Source organism: Adiantum capillus-veneris, chromosome 15 (assembly GCF_014529385.1).
Source record: "Adiantum capillus-veneris isolate H3 chromosome 15, ASM1452938v2, whole genome shotgun sequence".
In the NCBI taxonomy this organism is placed as follows: Eukaryota; Viridiplantae; Streptophyta; class Polypodiopsida; order Polypodiales; family Pteridaceae; genus Adiantum; species Adiantum capillus-veneris.
Window position 1 is genome coordinate 13,262,356 of NC_140945.1, and position 10,014 is coordinate 13,272,369.

The following is a 10,014-nucleotide window of genomic DNA, read 5'->3' on the forward strand; positions in this document are numbered from 1 at the left end:
TTTTCCATTGTGTGAGAATTGTCTATACGTCAAACATATCAGGACGACATCTTCGCCATTGAACAAGAAACTTGGCGAAACCCTAGACTAAGTGCATAGTGATTTGTGTGGTCCAATGCCACATAAGAATCTAGGGGGGGCAAACTATTTTCTCACATTCATAGATGATTATACCAAAAAGGTATGGGTGTATCTCCTTAAGCGTCAGGAAGAAGTCTTTTCTATGTTCTAAAAATTCCTCTTCATGGTTGAGAACCAATCATGGAAAAGGCTCCAAGATTTTTGCATAGACAATGGTGGAGAATATGATTTTTGCAATTGACGAGGCATTCCTTGGCATTTTATCACTCCATACACACCTATAGAGTATGTTGTTGTGTCTGTCGCCAGCAAGGAAGCCATATGGTTAGCTCATCTAGTGGGAGATTTGCTCATTCACAAGGTTCTAGTACTGGATTGTGATAGTCACAGTGCCATTTCTCTGGCAAACAATCCGGTGTTTCACTCACTTACTGCATCAAATCACCAATCCTCACATTGCTCCTTCCACTTTGAATCAAGAGCAGGATAGTTCCCAAACTTAACCAAGTAGTTTTAGACTAGCTTACCCTTCACTTTCCTTTCCTTGTGTGCTAGGACCTAAAAGGTTGTATAAGAATCTCCAATGTTTCTTCGACCTCTCGTTGCTCCTTTGGCTCCTTGTCTTGTGGCACTTCACCCTTAAAAGGTCTCAATAGACTCACATGAAGGGCATTTTGAAACTTCCAAGTATTTGTAACTTTAGTCGAAAGAAAACATCATTGATCTTCTCTTGAAATTTGAAAGGGCCCATAGTATCACATACTTAGCTTTGAGAAAAGTGGAAAGAGCTAGTCACTTTGATAGCTATTCCAAAATTAGAGATTCAATGTTAGATGCGAGATCTCATATCAGATCAGATGAATAGAGAATTAGGCTTTAAAAGACAAGATTTAGAAGACATACAACTAAACTAGAATGAAAGATTTCGGATGATATGGACTAAGACAACTAGAAAAGTAGATTCGGATTCAGAAACTACTTTAGGGGTACAATTGGTCGAGGACTTAGTGCTCATAAGTTCAATAAGTTGCCTAGCGGCTAGAGTATTAGGATTAGGGTTAGATTATGAAGGATTAGGGTTATTGGAATTGGTAGCATAACCTAATCCTACTAAATGAGACAACACTTAGACACAAGTTTAATGCAAAGTAATGATATACTAGATTGCTTGATAATGAATTGAGCACACTAAGTGTGCTTATATAGCACCTAAATATGGGGATCAATTGATGCAAGTGACGATGTGGCAATCAGTTGACTAGCATTCAATGTAGGTGCACTAGGTGGCATATTTCTTCACATGGGTGATGGGTCTTGGTCATGTGATGGCATGTATGCCTCATATATCATAGGACCGACCAGATAGAGTAGGTTTCTGTAGGTGAAGCTAGGTTTACAAATGTCCCCCATAAACTTAGATTCATCTTAGGTATGCTTGATACATCATGGATAGTTCTCAATGGATTCATTAGCTCATGGTTCACAAGAGCATCCTTTTTATAGAATACTTGAGTTCACATTTGGATACATCAAGACATGATTCTACATAGATACATCATGCTTGGATCACACTTGGATTTATTGAGGGTAGGTATTTTTCTATAGGGTTCATGATTTGTTCTTCATGTAGCGTTCCTGTTTGTCGTTCTTCATATTGAGATCATAGAATTTGTGCCGGAGTTTAGTGTACTCCTCCTGTGTGTTCATCATCAGAAAGGTCTTGCCATTTAGAGTGGCAATCTCTAGTTTTTGTGCTTGTAAAATCATTGTGTTGTCTCCAAAATGGACCTCATCATTATGTGCGGAAATCATTTGCATGTGCAAAGGATTTTGTGCTTGTGCTTGTGCTTGTGCATGTGCCTTGGGCGCCCCTTGGGCGGTATTACCAATATAGAGAGACTCTCTGTTTTGGCAATGTTAAACCTGTGCTTGCGTGCAAATAAGACCTTAAGGTTTTTAGCTGAGAGATGGCGCGTGGAATATGGATCCGAGTAAGGCCAAGCGAGGCTAAAAAAATCTTTAGGCTTTGTGGGAATGAGGTTTACTTTAGAAAGCCTTGAAGCTGCATGTTTGTTGGATGCTACAAAAAAGCACACAAATAGTTGGACACCAAGCTTTTGACGATGGAAACAATGTCAGTGGTAGTTGTGTGGGCAATTTGGTGCACGGCAACAAACTAGAGGCAACATTGGTTGGGGATGATGAGGCCACCAAGAAGTTGGGGAGCCCGTTGTGGAAGACCTATGGGATGCAGGTATGTCTAGATTGGCACATATGGGCAATGGCAACAACTAATGGATTGTGTTGCAACAAGGAGCATTGCAATCTCGATTGTGTGACGGTAGAGATTTAATCTGGTAGATCAGGGTACACTGACAACGAATTGGGCAAAAGTTGGGCTCTAGAGAAAACGATGTGAGGCTCAAGTGGGGCATGTGGGGATCGTGGTGGAGGTACCAGAGTTCTGAGGATGCCCACCAAGTGACATTGGGCCTCTTGAAAGTTGGCCAACTTCCCAAGCTTAGAATATCCAATAATAGGCTTAATGAGAAATTCTCCTCAAAGTAATTCAACTTATTTTACTTATTAAAGAAGATGACTACCACCTTAGGTGCTCTAGCAAGAGGTAGATGGGCCTTTTAACGGTTTAATCCAAGATAATCAAGAAAAGAAAAAGTGAGATTATGGTTAAATGCAAATACTTATTCTTATATGCAAGTGGATTATTGAAATGCCAATGGTGGATCTAGTCTAGGTAGAAACAAGACTACCTACATGCAAGCTCTGATACCACATGTGTTGGACGGGGAGCGACTCACACACCCATGAAGTGCATGCAAACACTACCTAGATCAACATAATGTCAATCGAGGACACAGATGACAAGATAGGCACACGGAGGAAATCTCTTTAGCTTGTCAAGCTGAGACCATCCTACACATACAACACTCTTGGAAGGCCAACTATACCACAATCAAGAACCTCACTGTTCTCAACTACACCACCTAGCCACATACACACATACTAAAGGTAACTCACCTAATCATGCCAGATTCGTACGAAACTTAAGGAACACCATCCCCTCACTAGGATACACCTGTCCCTAAGCTTCTACACTCAAAACCCTCACTCTAAACCCGTCTACGGAAAACGCGTAGGATGACAGAGCAGAATTTTGAAAGTGCCCGAAACTGAAATTTATGAGTACTTATACGTAGCTTATGTCGCCACGATTCTATAGACTACTAGCACGCAGAAAACAGACATCGGTTGATACACTTACGGCCACAAATAGCTCGTAGATGCGTCGGCGTGTGCGCTTCGTCTCGAGTGGAATGCTTGGCGTTGTCACGTAGCTCTCCTCGAGCCTACAGCAATGGTGCAGTCGGATCTCCAATGTGTTGAGCGAGCCGGCGTAGCGAGAGGATGAATCTCACACTCACTCTCTTTCTCTCTCACACACAGTAGACGGCAGCGCTAAAGTTTTGATTATGATTAAAAGTCCTCTTTACAAAATGACCTAGGTACCTTATATACTAAGGCTACCTTAGGTTTAACCAAAAATGGGGTTGAAAGGGTCAAATGGCTTTGTATTTACAATCTGGAAGTGCCATTGCACCCCGGCTTCTGAAACTAGAATAACTATTCATTACAAATGACGTTTATAGCCATAATCTGCAGCATTTCATAACTCACAAAAGATAAGACTTTGGTACGAAACTTGAGTTATGTTGTGTTGTTGACCCAGCGGTCAACAACATGTTAGGATTAGGGTTGGCTCATGAAGGATTAGGATTAGTGGTGTTCATGGAAGCATAAGCTAATCCTATTAAATGAGACAACACGTAGACACAAGTTTAATGCAAAGTAACAATATGCTAGATTGCTTGAAAATAAATTGAGTATGTTGAATGTGTTGATATAACACTTGGAGATGGGGATCTACTAATGCAGGTGATGATATGTCAGTCACATGACTAGAATTCGATGTAGGTGTACTAGGTGGCTTGAGTTTTCATATGGATGAGAGTTCATGGCCATGTGATGGCATGTATGCCTCATACATCATAGTATAGAATAGATAGAGTAGGTTTGTGTTGGTGAAGCTAGGTTTAACCTAGCATAGAGCTCCGATAGATACAAAAGTTCCAATCCCAAGATGGGATCAATGGGTCCTATTTATAGGTATGTGCAATGGTGTTTAATTGGCTGCATAGTCATACATTGTCAGGTAACTGCAATTTTGGAGCACTTTCCTCTCACTATCCTTAAAGGAATATTTGCCTTTAGCCTGATATGAAAATGTTGTCTGTGGTTGTTCTTATACTAAGATCTATGTTATCTCTTCTAATTCCTGTTGGTGTTCTTCTAGGATAGCCTGCATTTCTTTGGAATATAAGGCACCTTGAGGTTTGAGAAAGGCACTACATTGAGAATGAGAACTCACTGAAAGAGCTTGGAGATGGAAACCAAGTGTGGATAGAAGCGCTTGCTCATGTGTCGATTGCAGGTGAAGGTTCTTGTGCAGAAGGCTCTGTGCATGCAAAACGAAATGAAATGAATTTAGGGTCACACACTCACTACATGGTTACTCGAATTTGAGCCATGAATGCCCCACTCCTCGCAGCCTTGGGAAAAGAACATTCGTTATTGACATGTACCTCATGCATTCACCAGCCCTTATAATCATTATTGGCTTGATTCCCAAAAATATTTGGTTTTTAATGCTATACCAGTTATCATTAGCCATTTCATATATTGTGCTTTGGTCCCTTTAGTTAGTGATGCCCTCTTTAGATGATTTCTCTAAATTCCATGTTTGATGACTTCCAGATGCCTATAATCTTTCTTCACCTTAGATCTTATTAGGAATAAATTCATGACATCCGTTTTTGAGTCTGATGTATCTGATAACACACTTGGTTGTGTTGCACGTTCTTCAAGTGCTTGATAGTAAAGTTGTATTTGGCTCCATTATATACACCAGGTAACATTAATCCAAATAAATCCTTAAGTCTAGCTGTCCCATTTGAAAAGTTCCAATCGGCCTCATAAGTTCTTGACCAAGCTATGTTCAAATCGGGTTTCTTAAGTCCTAACTTGGATTGATATAGTAAACTAGATCTCGTTTCTGAAAGTCCCTCACCTTGATGAACTTGCTGTTGTGCCAATATATTCTTTTTTGCAGCATTTTTCCCTATCTAACTTCATCTAGCCTTAGTAGCTCATCCAGTCTCTTTTTCATTCCCAGTTCGAGACGAATAGTGAATTCCATTGGTATGAAGGCTTTTGTACGATACACCATTTTGAAAGGTGCCACTCAAATTGTGAGAGGTTCCTTCCGTCGCACAATGTTAAAGATAGTCTTGATGGTCTTGCTGCTACTTTTAGCCTGTCCATTGCATTTGGGATAATAAGGTACGAACTTCTAATGCTTGATAAATCTGAATGGTTTCTTTTATGAAATGAGTCCCTTGATGTTAAATATCTCCATTGGGAACCAAATCAACATCGTTATGTTCATACAAGAACCAAGTTGTGGACTTAGATGTGCTGTTGGCAAGTGCCTTAGCCTCCACCCATTTTCTGATATAGCATGTAGCCATGTCTATATAAATTTGCTCCCACCACAAACCGCCAAAACCATCCTAGCATAAAGAGCATGGATGATAAAAGAAAATCCAACCATAAGACACGACGGGCATAGTTCACTATGAATTAGTGCGTCGCTCATAATTCATCTAAGCAATTTTTGGTAACAAACATCAAATCTTGATGAAAGACTTAGCAGTCATCCTCAGCTAGCAAAGCATTACCATAAGAATAACATAAACATATAAGCACGCAAAAGAGGCCTAGGGCAATATAATCCTAGGAGCTCGGCCTAGTTAGGGCATCTCGAGAGAGTAATTCGGCAGAATGTTGGAAACTGAACGAGAAGAGGAGAGAGCTGTCAAGAAACCGTAGTGTTGGGGGAAATTGATGTAGCCTTAGGCTTGAGCCGGTTAGAAATTGATGTAGTGGATGGATGGGCTTAATTAAAGGGCAAGTGCTTTTAGCGCATGAAAATCAATCGACCCCACAGGGCAAAGCGTGAAGCGAAGCAGGTATAAAGCACAGAGAGGGCACGCTGGGTTGCTCATACCTTTCTCGGCCTTTTGGCTAAGATCAAGTGTAGTATCTGTTCTTATCAGTTTAATATCTGATACGTGGTCCATCGGGCCACATGATATTAACCTAATTTTTCTCACGGGGGCAGCCCCCTCCCGGCAGCTTGCTGACCGGGGGCTGCGCGCGTCGCCTCTGTATTGCACTGCCTCAGAGGCCTGGCGCACCCCCCTCCCAACCTCATATTCAAAAACTGCCCATGACGATATGCTCTTTGGTGGGTTGCGGAGAATCGGGATTTCTCTGCAGGATTTTGCTACAATGGTGTATGTTGCTGGTGGGGTTCAATTTTCTTGCTTTGGGATGCTATGCACCCCGAGAGAGCGTTCATGGGACCTTTTGAGGAGCCCCACCGAGGAGATGAGAGTATTCACTTCCTGTTTAATTCGCTATGCAATGGGATGGAGGTGGAGATCCAGTCCGCTTACGAGACTCTCCTGGCGCTCTTGCAAAACGTGCTCCAACACCGGAGTGCCCTCAGCAAGAGAAAAGCACCACGTGCATGAATCATATGTCCCTTGTTCTTCTGTAGTCGAAAAGCACCACGTGCAACGAGAAAGACCGAGTGGAAACAAACTTAAAGCACAACCGAAACAAATCTGCTAAAAGAAAACTAAACAACAAAGACATGAAACAGTGAGGTGAAGTTCCCCACTGGCCCCTAATGCAGGCCCCTCTTGTGCTACTGCTTTTTATATAAAACCATTTTGACATATGAGGGCACTAGAACATATCTAGACATGGGTGCAATAGAGCGTAAATTTAGAAGCAATGAAAACACAACAAGCCTCTGCTGAAGATGTTGCCCCTCCAGTCCTAAAATAAAATGGCTCAATTTGGCTTGTACTTCTTAAACCTTACGGAATTTTTGGGAGTTGATTTGCACAGCGAGCAATAGAGCCACTTGCTATTGCATATTGTTCCGTACATGCCCTTCTCACTCGCAATTTTGCATCTAGCAAGGGCGGTTGAAATATCCACGGAATCAGTGATGAAAAGTTCCTTTGGATCTCCATGTATCAACCACCTAGGAGGAGAGACGTATGTATTTTTGCAAGGCAACGACAAAAGGTCCAATAGGGCTCGATTTTGTGCACGATTGCTAGACCTTGTACTCAATTTTTAAAACCTTGACAAAAATCTATTTTGCTATCGAATTTTCCCTTGTAGAGCACGGGCATTGGCATTGTGTTTCATTGGGAACACGAGATGTGATAGTCCTATTGTGTTTTTAGCCCCCAGAAGCCTTTGGTCTTTGCCTTTGAACCCACAAAGGGGAGCCCCATTCACATTTTATCAACGCAACATAGAGCAGACTTGTGTGGCTTTGTTTTTCACTCTTAAATAGCCGTCTCCTAACTTGGAAGGTGCTTGACACGAGTCTCTCTCTCTCTCGTCCTTCTCTTGCTACCATGTTCCCATTTTCCATTGCACACCTTGATATGGTATTAGAGGCCAAGTTTGCCAACGTCTACTCTATGCTTGAGAGCTCAAGGAGGGGTTGAGTAGGTCAAGCCATTATTGAAAAAAATCCCAAGAAAGGGGAACAACCAAAGATCCCATCATTTGGGGGAAGTCTATTAAGGGCATTTCAATGGAGTGGGTCAAACAAATGTATGCAATACTCTCTCTCTCTCTCTCTCTCTCTCTCTCTCTCTCTCTCTCTCTCTCTCTCTCTCTCTCTCTCTCTCTCTCTCTCTCTCTCTCTCTCCTTGGTTTTGAAAATTCCCAATGAAGAGTAGGCAATCTATTGCCTCAAAGCTCTCGATGCCATCGTGCTCCCCGCCATCACCAAGCGGTAGATCTGATACCAATTGTGAGTGTGCAAGTGTGATGCGTATGAGAGAGAGAGAGAGAGAGAGAGAGAGAGAGAGAGAGAGAGAGAGAGAGAGAGAGAGAGAGAGAGCACATGATGTGGGTATTTTAGCTCACCACAATGTGTGTGAGAGATCCCCTTATTCTTCTATCTAGTAAAGAATAATCTGATACAGTTGATGAACGATCGGACGCCTCCGTCGTATCTGACAAAGGTAAGAGGCACACCATCTTTATCCCAAAAATCCCATGACTAAGTTACCTACATTCTTCTCTAGATCATTGTGGGGCTCCCTGAATGCCAAGCCTTGTTAACTTATTGTAATGACAATGAGAACCATGAACATAAATGTCATACCATGGGACGGAGTCAACTCGACTAGTGCATGGAGTCTACAAGAGGTTGTCAGCCTCTCAAAAAACACACTCAATCCCTGTCTACTCAAAACACACTCAACTGCTTGTCAGACAACAAATGCTAACCACGGTACCTCAAGAAAATCTCAACGGTTCACCAAGAAAACGAAGTTCAAATGAGATGAAACTTATAGAACGGGTAGACAATTCCTAAAGACACATACCACAGGGGATTCACTAGTAGTAATAGGGGGACGCCATTGCGTGCAACAAAATTTCCTTTTAAACCCCTACATACGGGACCCTCTTATGTAAAATCTATCCATTGGCCTTAGAAAACCCCCTCTATTGTACACTCATGTGATTCCATACGGTAACCCTTAGGTTCTATTAGGTGGAGATGAATCATCTTCAATAAGCTCTGCTTTGGAATCGGTCTCCATTTGAGTTGTATTTGAGGACTTTGTGATGTCTCCCGTTGGTGGCCATTCCTGGTCTTCATTCTTGGTTGTCTTTGAAGACTGTATCTTGTTTGAAATTCGTATCTCTAGAACCTTTTGGTCTAGTGGAATTCCCAATATGATGTCGTGTGGTGTACCTTTGACTATCATCACATGAAATTGAGCTATGAGGGTATATGTACCAATTTGAATGGCGGTGGAAAATGATTCCCCAACATTTTTCTCATTTTTTTCAGATATGCTAATGAATTCAAGAGAATCTTCCAATTGTGGTTGGCCACAATTGGAAGATTGTTGCTTTTGCCAAGTGCAATAAGAAATGAAGTACTCGTGTAGCTAAAAATCTAGCTTTAACTCGCTTGATAGCTTTTCTTCATATTGACCAATAATGTTTCACTTGATTCTCTCGGGATTTCTTTTTTTGTTGACTGATCTTACTACGGTGGTGTCCTTGGGTTGAACTTTCTCTACATCTTCTTTGATTTGATCACCTGCTTCGATCAATGCTGGCTTGTTTTGCTATGATACTACACCTTTTTCTTGCAACTATTGTGCATTATATGGCGCCATTTGAGTAACCTTTGATCTTAGAAGATTCATTATACTTTTTGGAAAAATTTGTCTCATTAGAAAAGATTTTGGTGTTGACCTTGGTCTTGTATTACCGTCTATATGGACTTGTATTAAGTCATGACCTTGCTAGTATTCATTGCCATCTGCATCTTGATAAGCATACATGAGCTTGGTCACATTCAACTGCTTGAACACTATGGGGTTTGTCGGCTTTTGACTTTTACTTTCAAAAGTTAACTGAAAATTTTGTCTTTAATGATATTCATAGAAGCATTTGTCAACAAATTCTAAGGGAATCTGGGTCAACTGGTAGCTTTCAACAACCATATGATTTCATAATGGATTTTGCTTTGAAGGGGTCTTTTGGAGATGGAAGTGCAGGATGCAAGAGAGGGAAGGAGAGAAGGGGGAAAGGGAAGAAGCAGACACACTGTGTTTGGTGGAGCAATGTGAGAAGAACCTTTCTCACTCTCCTTATTGACATTATATCAGAGAATGGAAGTAAGTGGGTGGGAGCCTAGCCATAACCGGTCACGGGGATTGAAACCTAACAATCTCC

At 41.5% G+C, this 10,014-nt stretch overlaps 1 non-coding gene across 1 annotated transcript; it reads left to right on the forward strand.

The window, feature by feature from the left end:
* The first annotated feature begins 6,222 nt into the window (after positions 1-6,222).
* LOC147440299 (U2 spliceosomal RNA) lies at positions 6,223-6,421 on the forward strand. The gene has a single exon (XR_015184403.1). It is a non-coding gene; the product is annotated as a U2 spliceosomal RNA (small nuclear RNA).
* The last annotated feature ends 3,593 nt before the right edge of the window (positions 6,422-10,014 follow it).